Here is a 15,699-nt window from a genome sequence, read left to right as displayed (position 1 = left end):
GTCCAGACACTACTACACCATAACCTGTATACACACAGTCCAGACACTACTACACCATAACCTGTATACACACAGTCCAGACACCACTACACCATAACCTGTATACACAGTCCAGACACCACTACACCATAACCTGTATACACACAGTCCAGACACCACTACACCATAACCTGTATACACACAGTCCAGACACCGCTACACCATAACCTGTATACACACAATCCAGACACCACTATACCATAACCTGTATACACACACAATCCAGCCACCACTACACTATAACCTGTATACACAGTCCAGCCACCACTACACCATAACCTTTATATCAGTCCAGCCACCACTACATCATAACCTGTATACACACAGCCCAGACACCACTACACCATAACCTGTATACACACAGTCCAGCCACCACTACACCATAACCTGTATACACACAGTGCAGACACCACTACACCATAACCTGTATACACACAGTCCAGCCACCACTACACCATAACCTGTATACACACAGTCCAGACACCACTACACCATAACCTGTATACACACAGTGCAGACACCACTACACCATAACCTGTATACACAGTACAGACACTACACCATAACCTGTATACACACAGTCCAGACACCGCTACACCATAACCTGTATACACACAGTCCAGCCACCACTACACCATAACCTGTATACACACAGTCCAGACACCACTACACCATAACCTGTATACACACAGTCCAGACACTACTACACCATAACCTGTATACACAGAGTCCAGACACCGCTACACCATAACCTGTATACACACAGTCCAGCCACCACTACACCATAACCTGTATACACAGTCCAGCCACCACTACACCATAACCTGTATACACACAGCTCAGACACCACTACACCATAACCTGTATACACACAGTCCAGACACCACTACACCATAACCTGTATACACACAGTGCAGACACCACTACACCATAACCTGTATACACAGTACAGGCAACACTACACCATAACCTGTATACACAGTCCAGCCACCACTACACCATAACCTGTATACACACAGTCCAGACACCACTACACCATAACCTGTATACACACAGTCCAGACACTACTACACCATAACCTGTATACACACAGTCCAGACACTACTACACCATAACCTGTATACACACAGTCCAGACACCACTACACCATAACCTGTATACACACAGTCCAGACACTACTACACCATAACCTGTATACACACAGTCCAGATACCACTACACCATAACCTGTATACACACAGTCCAGCCACCACTACACCATAATCTGTATACACACAGTCCAGACAACACTACACCATAACCTGTATACACACAGTCCAGCCACCGCTACACCATAACCTGTATACACACAGTCCAGCCACCACTACACCATAACCTGTATACACACAGTCCAGACAACACTACACCATAACCTGTATACACACAGTCCAGCCACCGCTACACCATAACCTGTATACACACAGTCCAGCCACCACTACACCATAACCTGTATACACACAGTCCAGACAACACTACACCATAAGCTGTATACACACAGGCCAGCCACCACTACACCATAACCTGTATACACACAGTCCAGACACCACTACACCATAACCTGTATACACACAGTCCAGACACCACTACACCATAACCTGTATACACACAGTCCAGACACCACTACACCATAACCTGTATACACACAGTCCAGACACCACTACACCATAACCTGTATACACACAGTCCAGACAACACTACACCATAACCTGTATACACACAGTCCAGACAACACTACACCATAACCTGTATACACACAGTCCAGCCACCACTACACCATAATCTGTATACACACAGTCCAGACAACACTACACCATAACCTGTATACACACAGTCCAGATACCACTACACCATAACCTGTATACACACAGTCCAGATACCACTACACCATAACCTGTATACACACAGTCCAGACACCACTATACCATAACCTGTATACACACAGTCCAGCCACCACTACACCATAACCTGTATACACACAGTGCAGACACCGCTACACCATAACCTGTATACACACAGTCCAGCCACCGCTACACCATAACCTGTATACACACAGTGCAGCCACCACTACACCATAACCTGTATACACACAGTCCAGACACCACTACACTATAACCTGTATACACACAGTCCAGACAACACTACACCATAAACTGTATACACACAGTCCAGCCACCACTACACCATAATCTGTATACACACAGTCCAGACAACACTACACCATAACCTGTATACACACAGTCCAGATACCACTACACCATAACCTGTATACACACAGTCCAGATACCACTACACCATAACCTCTATACACACAGTCCAGACAACACTACACCATAACCTGTATACACACAATCCAGCCACCGCTACACCATAACCTGTATACACACAGTCCAGCCACCACTACACCATAACCTGTATACACACAGTCCAGACAACACTACACCATAACCTGTATACACACAGTCCAGCCACCACTACACCATAACCTGTATACACACAGTCCAGACACTACACCATAACCTGTATACACACAGTCCAGCCACCACTACACCATAACCTGTATACACACAGTCCAGACACCACTACACCATAACCTGTATACACACAGTCCAGCCACCACTACACCATAACCTGTATACACACAGTCCAGACACCACTACACCATAACCTGTATACACACAGTCCAGACACTACTACACCATAACCTGTATACACACAGTCCAGATACCACTACACCATAACCTGTATACACACAGTCCAGCCACCACTACACCATAATCTGTATATACACAGTCCAGACAACACTACACCATAACCTGTATACACACAGTCCAGATACCACTACACCATAACCTGTATACACACAGTCCAGATACCACTACACCATAACCTGTATACACACAGTCCAGACACCACTACACCATAACCTGTATACACACAGTCCAGCCACCACTACACCATAACCTGTATACACAGTCCAGATACCACTACACCATAACCTGTATACACACAGTCCAGACACCACTACACCATAACCTGTATACACACAGTCCAGACACCACTACACCATAACCTGTATACACACAGTCCAGCCACCGCTACACCATAACCTGTATACACACAGTCCAGCCACCACTACACCATAAACTGTATACACACAGTCCAGACACCACTACTCCATAACCTGTATACACACAGTCCAGCCACCACTACACCATAACCTGTATACACACAGTCCAGACACCACTACACCATAACCTGTATACACACAGTCCAGCCACCACTACACCATAACCTGTATACACAGTCCAGATACCACTACACCATAACCTGTATACACACAGTCCAGACACCACTACACCATAACCTGTATACACACAGTCCAGACACCACTACACCATAACCTGTATACACACAGTCCAGCCACCGCTACACCATAACCTGTATACACACAGTCCAGCCACCACTACACCATAACCTGTATACACACAGTCCAGACACCACTACTCCATAACCTGTATACACACAGTCCAGACACCACTATAACATAACCTGTATACACACAGTCCAGACACCACTACACCATAACCTGTATACACACAGTCCAGCCACCGCTACACCATAACCTGTATACACACAGTCCAGCCACCACTACATCATAACCTGTATACACACAGTCCAGACAACACTACACCATAACCTGTATACACACAGTCCAGCCACCGCTACACCATAACCTGTATACACACAGTCCAGCCACCACTACACCATAACCTGTATACACACAGTCCAGACAACACTACACCATAACCTGTATACACACAGTCCAGCCACCACTACACCATAACCTGTATACACACAGTCCAGACACCACTACACCATAACCTGTATACACAGTCCAGACACCACTACACCATAACCTGTATACACACAGTCCAGCCACCACTACACCATAACCTGTATACACACAGTCCAGACAACACTACACCATAACCTGTATGCACACAGTCCAGACACCACTACTCCATAACCTGTATACACACAGTCCAGCCACCACTACACCATAACCTGTATACACACAGTCCAGCCACCGCTACACCATAACCTGTATACACACAGTCCAGCCACCACTACACCATAACCTGTATACACACAGTGCAGACACCGCTACACCATAACCTGTATACACACAGTCCAGCCACCGCTACACCATAACCTGTATACACACAGTCCAGCCACCACTACACCATAACCTGTTGTCACGATTCCCCTGACCGCTGTCACCACTGGGTCAGGATTCACACCGTGACCGTCACCCCTACGTCACGGATCAGGGTGACTTTAGGCCAACAGACGGCTATCACATGTGCAGGGGGGCTTATCTTAGTTATCCCTCCACTGCTAACAATGTGATGAAAAACCACACACAAGGCTATTGACCTCTTAGTTTACAGCAGGGGCTTATTCTAGGTATCCCACTGCTTTTCTATATACCACGAACTGCAGGGATTTATGTATATCCCGCTTACAGTTCCACTTAACACTTGCAGCTCTCTGGCGCCCCCTTACTCTCAGGTCAGATTAGGTACTGCACCCTGGGTAATTAGTCGCCAGAAAGGCTGCCTGCTATGTACTGGCTATTGGGCACGCTGCAGCGACGCGATAACTACTCCCACACAGGCAGGAACAATAATTATCAAACCCGCAGTTGCTTCAGCATAATCCAACCGTCAGCACACTTTCGCTGCCACCAGCTTCGATTAAACGGGTCCGAAGCTAACCCAACACAACAGTAACAGTAGCGTATTTTCCCTTCAAGAGACTTAGGGTACGGTTTAGAGCAGGAGAACGAACTAATATATAATAGTATATCCCATTCAAAATAACTAGGCAGTGCGTTATTAAAAATAGTTTATAAAGATGTTATACATGAGACAATTGCAAATATGTACAAGGGTAATTATAACATAAAGGGAATAAATGAGAAAAGATAACACTCACATATTAAAAGCATTGCAGGCATCCAGGCTAGTGCAGTTTCCATACATCTCAGTCCATGGGATGTACCAGCTCTTCCAGGACAATAGGACAAAGCAGTCCAGAGGGAGAAATCAGCAAAAAGTAACTCCTCAGAGCCTGCCAGACACTTAAAACATTAAGGCTGTGACATCACAGAAAGGCTGGCTTATCCAGACCCTCCTCTCTCTACATTCTGAGGAAACTTTAAACTATTTCCTCTGATTTCTATAACTTCACTACAAAACATGTCAGCGTCCTAAAAAGCTCATCATTCATCTCAGATTAACGTGAGCATTCTAATGAGATCAAATATGTCCTATCTGGGATACATAGTTACAGAGAAAACCCTACTTCTTTACCAGATGGAGTTAGAAACCCGAGTGTCATGAGATGTGTAGCTACACCGAGTGGGACTACGAATATATATTTTCGTATTTCTAGCTTAAATCGTTTGCCTAATATCTAACAAAAACTAAACAAAGAATCTTTCATGGATTTTTGGAGCCATTTTTCCAGTTCTAGCTGGACAAGAGCTTACACAGGAAATGCTAGTCGTAAATTCCGTTCGGCAATAAAACCTCTCTTCCCCCATACTCTCAGAGAAGGAAAGCCAGGAATTTGCAGCTACAAACTGTTCTCCAAGAAGGGGGCTTAGCCCACTCAGGCTAGCAAGAGACCTACTTATGATATTTCATACCATATCGTGACACCTCCCCCTTTTGGTGTGCGCTAGGGAGGCAGGACCTGATGGTTCTCCTCCATGCGCACCTCAGCAGGTTCACCCTGGTGGGCCAACCAATCACCATTGCCATGATCTGGTTCCATGGTGCCTTCGCCTACCCGGTTTCCCAGGTAGTGAACCTCCCTCATGCCCATCTGACACTTTCCCGGCTTGATAGTCAGTCCTGCTTGGTGAATTCGCCTGAGCACCTCCTCGAGATGCTGCAGGTGTTCCTCCCAGGAGGAACTGAAGATGGCAATGTCATCCAAGTACGCCACGGCGTACGTCTCCAGTCCCTGAAGCAGGCGGTTGACCATCCGCTGGAAAGTGGCAGGGGCATTCTTCATGCCGAAGGGCATGACCGTGGACTCGTACAGTCCAAAGGGTGTGATAAAGGCGGACTTCTCCTGCGCCTCGGGGCTCAGGGGAATCTGCCAGTATCCTCTACTCAAATCCATTATTGTCAGGTATTTTGCGCCAGCTAACTTCTCAAGCAGCTCCTCGATGCGCGGCATTGGGTGCGCATCCGAGGCTGTGATGGCGTTGAGCCCCCTGTAGTCCACGCAGAACCGTGTGGTCCGGTCCTTCTTTGGCACGAGAACTACAGGCGATGCCCACGCGCTCTTTGACCGTCGAATCACCCCCAGCTGTAACATCTCATCGATCTCTTGGCGCATAGTCTGCTGCACCTGGTCAGAGATTCGATAGGGTGTTCGCCGTAGTGGGGCGCGATTCCCGGTGTCCATCTCGTGGACGGCTAACTCAGTCCTCCCAGGTCGGTTGGAGAATACGACCCGGAAGGGTTCCAGTGTGGTTTGCAACTGCACCCGCTGGGGTTCAGTTAACGAGGCGCTTACCTCCACATCCTCGATGGACCCATTGGCCTTGGCTTGGGCCAGCAAGTCCAGGAGGGTGTGTTCCCCACCGTCTTCGGGCAAGCTGCAGACCGGTAGGACGAAAGGTTCACGTTCGTGATGAGCCTTCATCATGTTGACGTGAAAGGCCTTTCGCCTACCCCGAGCGTGGTCAAGCGTGACCACGTAAGTGACCAGGTTGAGCTGTTGGTGGACGACGTACGGGCCCTCCCAGGCTGCCTGAAGCTTCTCCGTTGGTACGGGGACCAGCACCCACACCTTTTGACCCACGTGGTAGGTCCGCTCCCGGGCGTTCTGGTCGTACCAGTGCTTCTGATCAGCCTGAGCCTGCGTCATGTTGTCATGCACCAACTGCGTCAAGGTCTGCATCTTGTCACGGAAGCGCATGACATACTCCACTATGGACACTTCAGAAGGGTTCGGCTCCTCTTCCCAGGATTCTCTTACCAACCCAAGGGGTCCCCGGACTCGCCTGCCGTACAGGAGCTCGAAGGGGGAGAACCCCGTCGAGGCCTGTGGAACCTCTCGGTAAGCGAACAGCAGGTGTGGGAGGTACCGCTCCCAGTCGCGCCCTTGAGTCTCAACCAGCATGCGTAGCATCTGTTTGAGGGTACCATTGAAGCGTTCACACAAGCCATTGGTCTGTGGGTGATACGCACTCGATACCAGGTGCTTAACCTGCATTCTCTTACAGAGAGCCTCCATTAGGCGAGACATAAATTGGGTCCCTTGATCAGTAAGCATTTCCCTGGGAAATCCTACACGTGAAAAGATGGCCAACAGGGCATCTGCCACCTTATCTGCCCTAGTTGAGGACAGAGCTACTGCCTCTGGGTACCGGGTAGCGTAGTCTACCACAGTAAGGATGTATTGCTTTCCAGAGCTGCTGGGGACGGCCAGCGGGCCCACAATGTCCACCGCGATCCTCTGGAAAGGCTCCTCTATTACTGGCAAAGGGATCAGGGGAGCCTCAATAGCAGGTCCCGCCTTCCCTACTCTTTGACAAGTGATACAGGAGCGGCAGTAGTTTGACACATCTGTCCCCATCTTAGGCCAATAGAAGTGTTGAGACAGCCGGGCCTTAGTTTTGCTGATCCCCAAGTGTCCAGCTAGCGGGATCTCATGGGCAATCCGCAACAACTCACCCCGGAATTGCTGCGGGACGACCAGCTGTCTTTCCCTCAACCACTCCTTTTGTGATTCCCCCGGGTACTGTCTCCCAGTATAACCTTCCTTGTTCCCAGAACACCCTCTCCTTATCAGTCACGGAGGTGGGCGTCTCGGCGAGTTGTCTCAAACTCTCTAGGCTCGTATCTGTGTGCAGAGCGGCCTGAAACTCCTGGCTAGGGGAAGCCAAAAGCGACGTCAGGGTCCCTTCCCCACGGGAACCCTCTTGGACCTGCTCTGGGTCCACCTCTGGTTCAGTCACAGTGGGGACTGAGGAGGGTCCGGAAGGCAGACAGTTATCTGCGTTCCGGGCACTCTGACTGCGGGTGACAGCAGCTACGTAGGCTGTCTCCCCGGGGATTTCTACAGGCCCATCAGCCGGCGCTGCTATGGGCTCTACCTCCCCATCCACCCCCAACACTCCAGGGGCTGTGCTACTTATGGGCCAGTTACCTTCCTCGGTGGCACTGGTCACTTTCATGGCGTCACCTTCCTCACGGTGCCCATGCATCTCCCCATTTCCTGTAGCACCGACACTTGCCCCTGTTAGGGGTTCCTCAGCCGTCTCACTCCGCAGAGCGACGTGGCTGGGCACGCCTGTACCTATGGACACATTAACCTTCACAGAAAAATCATTATCAGGTTCCGCTGGCACAGGTACAACATTTTCACCCTCAATCCTAGGGAAAAAATGGTTATTAGATGCATCATTACAAGATAAAGCATGGTCAGGTAACACATGCGATTTCCCATCATCATCATCATCATCAGGGTTAACGTCACCCTTATTAGTAGATTGGGGAGGGGTGTCAGGGACGTAGTATGCAAACATCCTCCCCAAATCAGTTCCCAACAAAACATCAGTGGGCAAATTATCAGACAGCCCCACTTCCTTCACCCCGCTCCCAGCACCCCAATCAATAAAAACCCGGGCCATTGGTAAGGGACAGCTGATGCCCCCAATCCCAGTGACAGTTAGGGTTTTCCCCGGAATGATTTCTTCAGGGGCCGCCAGTTCGGGTCGGATGAGGGTTCGTTCAGCCCCGGTGTCCTTGAGGCCTGTAGCAACATGGCCTCCCACAGTGACGGGCTGTACGTTCTCACACACCCTCCCAACCACACCACCCACAAAAAGAACTGCTGCATTAGGCCCTGGGGCCTTGGCTGGGGGGTTCTTCGGCCTGTCTGGACAGAAGGTACTGATATGCCCAGGCCGCTTGCAGTAGTAACACTGGCGAGGTTCGGTGGTAGGTCTGGTGTTGTTGGCCACAGGGACAGGACCTCTGGTGTGTTGGCTGGCAGGGGTACTGGCGTTGGTTGCAGGCTTACCCCCTCTCCAGCTGGTGGTGACTGGCTTCCGCGCTTCCGATCTACGGTTGGCCTCATAGGCATCGGCAATCTGCGCTGCTTTCGTCACGTCTTTGGGTTCTCTGTCCATCACGAACTGTCGCACCTCAGCTGGGCAAAGATGAAAAAACTGGTCTTTGATCATCAGGTCTCGCAGCTGTGCAAAGGTGGTCACTGACAGTCCTTGGGTCCACTGGTCAAAGTGGGTCCCCAGTCCATGCACCACATCACTGTAACTGTCGTGTGGGCCGCGTTGGAGGGTCCGGAACTTTCTACGGTACACCTCGGGTGTAAGCTGGTACTTGGCTATCAGAGCCTGCTTGATGGCCTCATAGTCTCCATCTTGTTCTTGAGGGAGGGCAGCAAACGCCTCCAGAGCTTTACCTTTCAGCCCTGGTGTCAGGTATCGGGCCCATTCATCTGTAGGCAGCCGGTACTGTCTGCAGGCTTTCTCAAAGGCCCGCAGAAAAGTGTCCAAGTCCCCGTCCTTCTCCATAACAGGAAAGTGATCGGGTCGGGGCTTAGGTATCTGAGCGCTGCTGTGCTCACGGCTGGACTGGGACGACCCCTGCATTTGCAGCCGGGCCATCTGCAGCTGGTACTCCCGCTCAGCTTGCCGCTCGGCTCGGGCCTCTTGCCGGTATTGCTGAATCAGCTGCCGACGTCCCTCATGGTCGTCAATGGGGAATTCTTTCAAGGCCGCCTGCAGGTGGGGGTCCAATTCGCCCGGATTGCTAACAGGGCCAGCATTCAGTGGTTGGACCTCTGCTGCAGCACCATGTTCGCTGGTGCTGGCTTCTGCGGCCTCGGAGCTCTGAGATTGGTCTCGAGCGGCTTCCCATTGCACCAGATCTGCGACCAGTTGGGCTTTGTTTTTGCTTGCAGAGTCAATGTGCTGTGACTTGCATAAGGCGACAAGGGTGTCTCTGGTCTGCTGCTCATAGAAGGTTTCTCCCAGCACAACCATGGTTGCCAAATAAAAGATAGGATAGAAAAACGAAGAGAAAGGGAGGGGATAATTACCAGTACGCAATTGTCTCACAACTAAAAAGCACTGAGTTCGTTCTCCAAACTTATTTGCGCAGAGTCCTCGCAAGAACTTTCTGCAAGTTTTTAGTGAGAGGAATGATTACTCAAACCAAATCACTAATGCTCTAAGATATCCCACCGCCTTGCCACCAATTGTCACGATTCCCCTGACCGCTGTCACCACTGGGTCAGGATTCACACCGTGACCGTCACCCCTACGTCACGGATCAGGGTGACTTTAGGCCAACAGACGGCTATCACATGTGCAGGGGGGCTTATCTTAGTTATCCCTCCACTGCTAACAATGTGATGAAAAACCACACACAAGGCTATTGACCTCTTAGTTTACAGCAGGGGCTTATTCTAGGTATCCCACTGCTTTTCTATATACCACGAACTGCAGGGATTTATGTATATCCCGCTTACAGTTCCACTTAACACTTGCAGCTCTCTGGCGCCCCCTTACTCTCAGGTCAGATTAGGTACTGCACCCTGGGTAATTAGTCGCCAGAAAGGCTGCCTGCTATGTACTGGCTATTGGGCACGCTGCAGCGACGCGATAACTACTCCCACACAGGCAGGAACAATAATTATCAAACCCGCAGTTGCTTCAGCATAATCCAACCGTCAGCACACTTTCGCTGCCACCAGCTTCGATTAAACGGGTCCGAAGCTAACCCAACACAACAGTAACAGTAGCGTATTTTCCCTTCAAGAGACTTAGGGTACGGTTTAGAGCAGGAGAACGAACTAATATATAATAGTATATCCCATTCAAAATAACTAGGCAGTGCGTTATTAAAAATAGTTTATAAAGATGTTATACATGAGACAATTGCAAATATGTACAAGGGTAATTATAACATAAAGGGAATAAATGAGAAAAGATAACACTCACATATTAAAAGCATTGCAGGCATCCAGGCTAGTGCAGTTTCCATACATCCCAGTCCATGGGATGTACCAGCTCTTCCAGGACAATAGGACAAAGCAGTCCAGAGGGAGAAATCAGCAAAAAGTGACTCCTCAGAGCCTGCCAGACACTTAAAACATTAAGGCTGTGACATCACAGAAAGGCTGGCTTATCCAGACCCTCCTCTCTCTACATTCTGAGGAAACTTTAAACTATTTCCTCTGATTTCTATAACTTCACTACAAAACATGTCAGCGTCCTAAAAAGCTCATCATTCATCTCAGATTAACGTGAGCATTCTAATGAGATCAAATATGTCCTATCTGGGATACATAGTTACAGAGAAAACCCTACTTCTTTACCAGATGGAGTTAGAAACCCGAGTGTCATGAGATGTGTAGCTACACCGAGTGGGACTACGAATATATATTTTCGTATTTCTAGCTTAAATCGTTTGCCTAATATCTAACAAAAACTAAACAAAGAATCTTTCATGGATTTTTGGAGCCATTTTTCCTGTTCTAGCTGGACAAGAGCTTACACAGGAAATGCTAGTCGTAAATTCCGTTCGGCAATAAAACCTCTCTTCCCCCATACTCTCAGAGAAGGAAAGCCAGGAATTTGCAGCTACAAACTGTTCTCCAAGAAGGGGCTTAGCCCACTCAGGCTAGCAAGAGACCTACTTATGATATTTCATACCATATCGTGACACCGCTACACCATAACCTGTATACACACAGTCCAGCCACCGCTACACCATAACCTGTATACACACAGTGCAGCCACCACAACACCATAACCTGTATAAACAGTCCAGATACCACTACACCATAACCTGTATACACACAGTCCAGACACCGCTACACCATAATCTGTATATACACAGTGCAGACAACACTACACCATAACCTGTATACACACAGTCCAGACACCACTACACCATAACCTGTATACACAGTCCAGCCACCACTACACCATAACCTGTATACACAGTCCAGATACCACTACACCATAACCTGTATATACACAGTCCAGACACCACTACACCATAACCTGTATACACACAGTCCAGACACCACTACACCATAACCTGTATACACACAGTGCAGACACCACTACACCATAACCTGTATACACACAGTCCAGCCACCACTACACCATAACCTGTATACACACAGTCCAGACACCTCTACACCATAACCTGTATACACAGAGTCCAGACACCGCTACACCATAACCTGTATACACACAGTCCAGCCACCGCTACACCATAACCTGTATACACACAGTCCAGCCACCACTACACCATAACCTGTATACACACAGTCCAGCCACCACTACACCATAACCTGTATACACACAGTCCAGCCACCGCTACACCATAACCTGTATACACACAGTCCAGCCACCACTACACCATAACCTGTATACACACAGTCCAGCCACCACTACACCATAACCTGTATACACACAGTGCAGACACCACTACACCATAACCTGTATACACACAGTCCAGCCACCGCTACACCATAACCTGTATACACACAGTCCAGCCACCACTACACCATAACCTGTATACACACAGTGCAGACACCGCTACACTATAACCTGTATACACACAGTCCAGCCACCGCTACACCATAACCTGTATACACACAGTGCAGCCACCACTACACCATAACCTGTATACACACAGTCCAGCCAACACTACACCATAACCTGTATACACACAGTCCAGACAACACTACACCATAACCTGTATACACACAGTCCAGCCACCACTACACCATAACCTGTATACACACAGTCCAGACAACACTACACCATAACCTGTATAAACAGTCCAGATACCACTACACCATAACCTGTATACACACAGTCCAGACACCGCTACACCATAATCTGTATATACACAGTGCAGACAACACTACATCATAACCTGTATACACACAGTCCAGCCACCGCTACACCATAACCTGTATACACACAGTCCAGCCACCACTACACCATAACCTGTATACACACAGTGCAGACACCGCTACACTATAACCTGTATACACACAGTCCAGCCACCGCTACACCATAACCTGTATACACACAGTGCAGCCACCACTACACCATAACCTGTATACACACAGTCCAGCCACCACTACACCATAACCTGTATACACACAGTCCAGACAACACTACACCATAACCTGTATACACACAGTCCAGCCACCACTACACCATAACCTGTATACACACAGTCCAGCCACCACTACACCATAACCTGTATAAACAGTCCAGATACCACTACACCATAACCTGTATACACACAGTCCAGACACCGCTACACCATAATCTGTATATACACAGTGCAGACAACACTACACCATAACCTGTATACACACAGTCCAGCCACCGCTACACCATAACCTGTATACACACAGTCCAGCCACCACTACACCATAACCTGTATACACACAGTCCAGCCACCACTACACCATAACCTGTATACACACAGTCCAGCCACCGCTACACCATAACCTGTATACACACAGTCCAGCCACCACTACACCATAACCTGTATACACACAGTGCAGACACCGCTACACCATAACCTGTATACACACAGTCCAGCCACCGCTACACCATAACCTGTATACACACAGTGCAGCCACCACTACACCATAAACTGTATAAACAGTCCAGATACCACTACACCATAACCTGTATATACACAGTGCAGACAACACTACACCATAACCTGTATACACACAGTCCAGACACCACTACACCATAACCTGTATACACAGTCCAGACACCACTACACCATAACCTGTATACACACAGTCCAGACACCACTACACCATAACCTGTATACACACAGTCCAGACGCCACTACACCATAACCTGTATACACACAGTCCAGCCACCACTACACCATTACCTGTATACACACAGTGCAGACACCGCTACACTATAACCTGTATACACACAGTCCAGCCACCGCTACACCATAACCTGTATACACACAGTGCAGCCACCACTACACCATAACCTGTATACACACAGTCCAGCCACCACTACACCATAACCTGTATACACACAGTCCAGACAACACTACACCATAACCTGTATACACACAGTCCAGCCACCACTACACCATAACCTGTATACACACAGTCCAGCCACCACTACACCATAACCTGTATAAACAGTCCAGATACCACTACAATAACCTGTATACACACAGTCCAGACACCGCTACACCATAATCTGTATATACACAGTGCAGACAACACTACACCATAACCTGTATACACACAGTCCAGCCACCGCTACACCATAACTTGTATACACACAGTCCAGCCACCACTACACCATAACCTGTATACACACAGTCCAGCCACCACTACACCATAACCTGTATACACACAGTCCAGCCACCGCTACACCATAACCTGTATACACACAGTCCAGCCACCACTACACCATAACCTGTATACACACAGTGCAGACACCGCTACACCATAACCTGTATACACACAGTCCAGCCACCGCTACACCATAACCTGTATACACACAGTGCAGCCACCACTACACCATAAACTGTATAAACAGTCCAGATACCACTACACCATAACCTTTATATACACAGTGCAGACAACACTACACCATAACCTGTATACACACAGTCCAGACACCACTACACCATAACCTGTATACACAGTCCAGATACCACTACACCATAACCTGTATATACACAGTCCAGACACCACTACACCATAACCTGTATACACACAGTGCAGACACCACTACACCATAACCTGTATACACAGTCCAGACACCACTACACCATAACCTGTATACACAGTCCAGATACCGCTACACCATAACCTGTATACACACAGTCCAGCCACCGCTACACCATAACCTGTATACACACAGTCCAGCCACCACTACACCATAACCTGTATACACACAGTGCAGACACCGCTACACCATAACCTGTATACACACAGTCCAGCCACCGCTACACCATAACCTGTATACACACAGTGCAGCCACCACTACACCATAAACTGTATAAACAGTCCAGATACCACTACACCATAACCTGTATATACACAGTGCAGACAACACTACACCATAACCTGTATACACAGTCCAGATACCACTACACCATAACCTGTATACACACAGTCCAGACACCACTACACCATAACCTGTATACACAGTCCAGATACCACTACACCATAACCTGTATATACACAGTCCAGACACCACTACACCATAACCTGTATACACACAGTGCAGACAACACTACACCATAACCTGTATACACACAGTCCAGACACCACTACACCATAACCTGTATACACAGTCCAGATACCACTACACCATAACCTGTATATACACAGTCCAGACACCGCTACACCATAACCTGTATACACACAGTCCAGCCACCACTACACCATAACCTGTATACACACAGTCCAGACACCACTACACCATAACCTGTATACACACAGTCCAGACACCACTACACCATAACCTGTATACACACA

At 48.5% G+C, this 15,699-nt stretch overlaps 1 protein-coding gene across 1 annotated transcript in view; it reads right to left on the bottom strand.

The window, feature by feature from the left end:
• LOC138677457 (phospholipid scramblase 2-like) overlaps positions 1-15,699 on the bottom strand; it is a 148,085-nt gene that overhangs the window by 131,890 nt on the left and 496 nt on the right. The gene's annotated exons all lie outside the window — the stretch shown is intronic.

The sequence above is a fragment of the Ranitomeya imitator genome, chromosome 4 (genome assembly GCF_032444005.1).
Source record: "Ranitomeya imitator isolate aRanImi1 chromosome 4, aRanImi1.pri, whole genome shotgun sequence".
NCBI classification, from domain to species: domain Eukaryota; kingdom Metazoa; phylum Chordata; class Amphibia; order Anura; family Dendrobatidae; genus Ranitomeya; species Ranitomeya imitator.
This window is presented reverse-complemented; position numbering and strand designations above follow the sequence as displayed.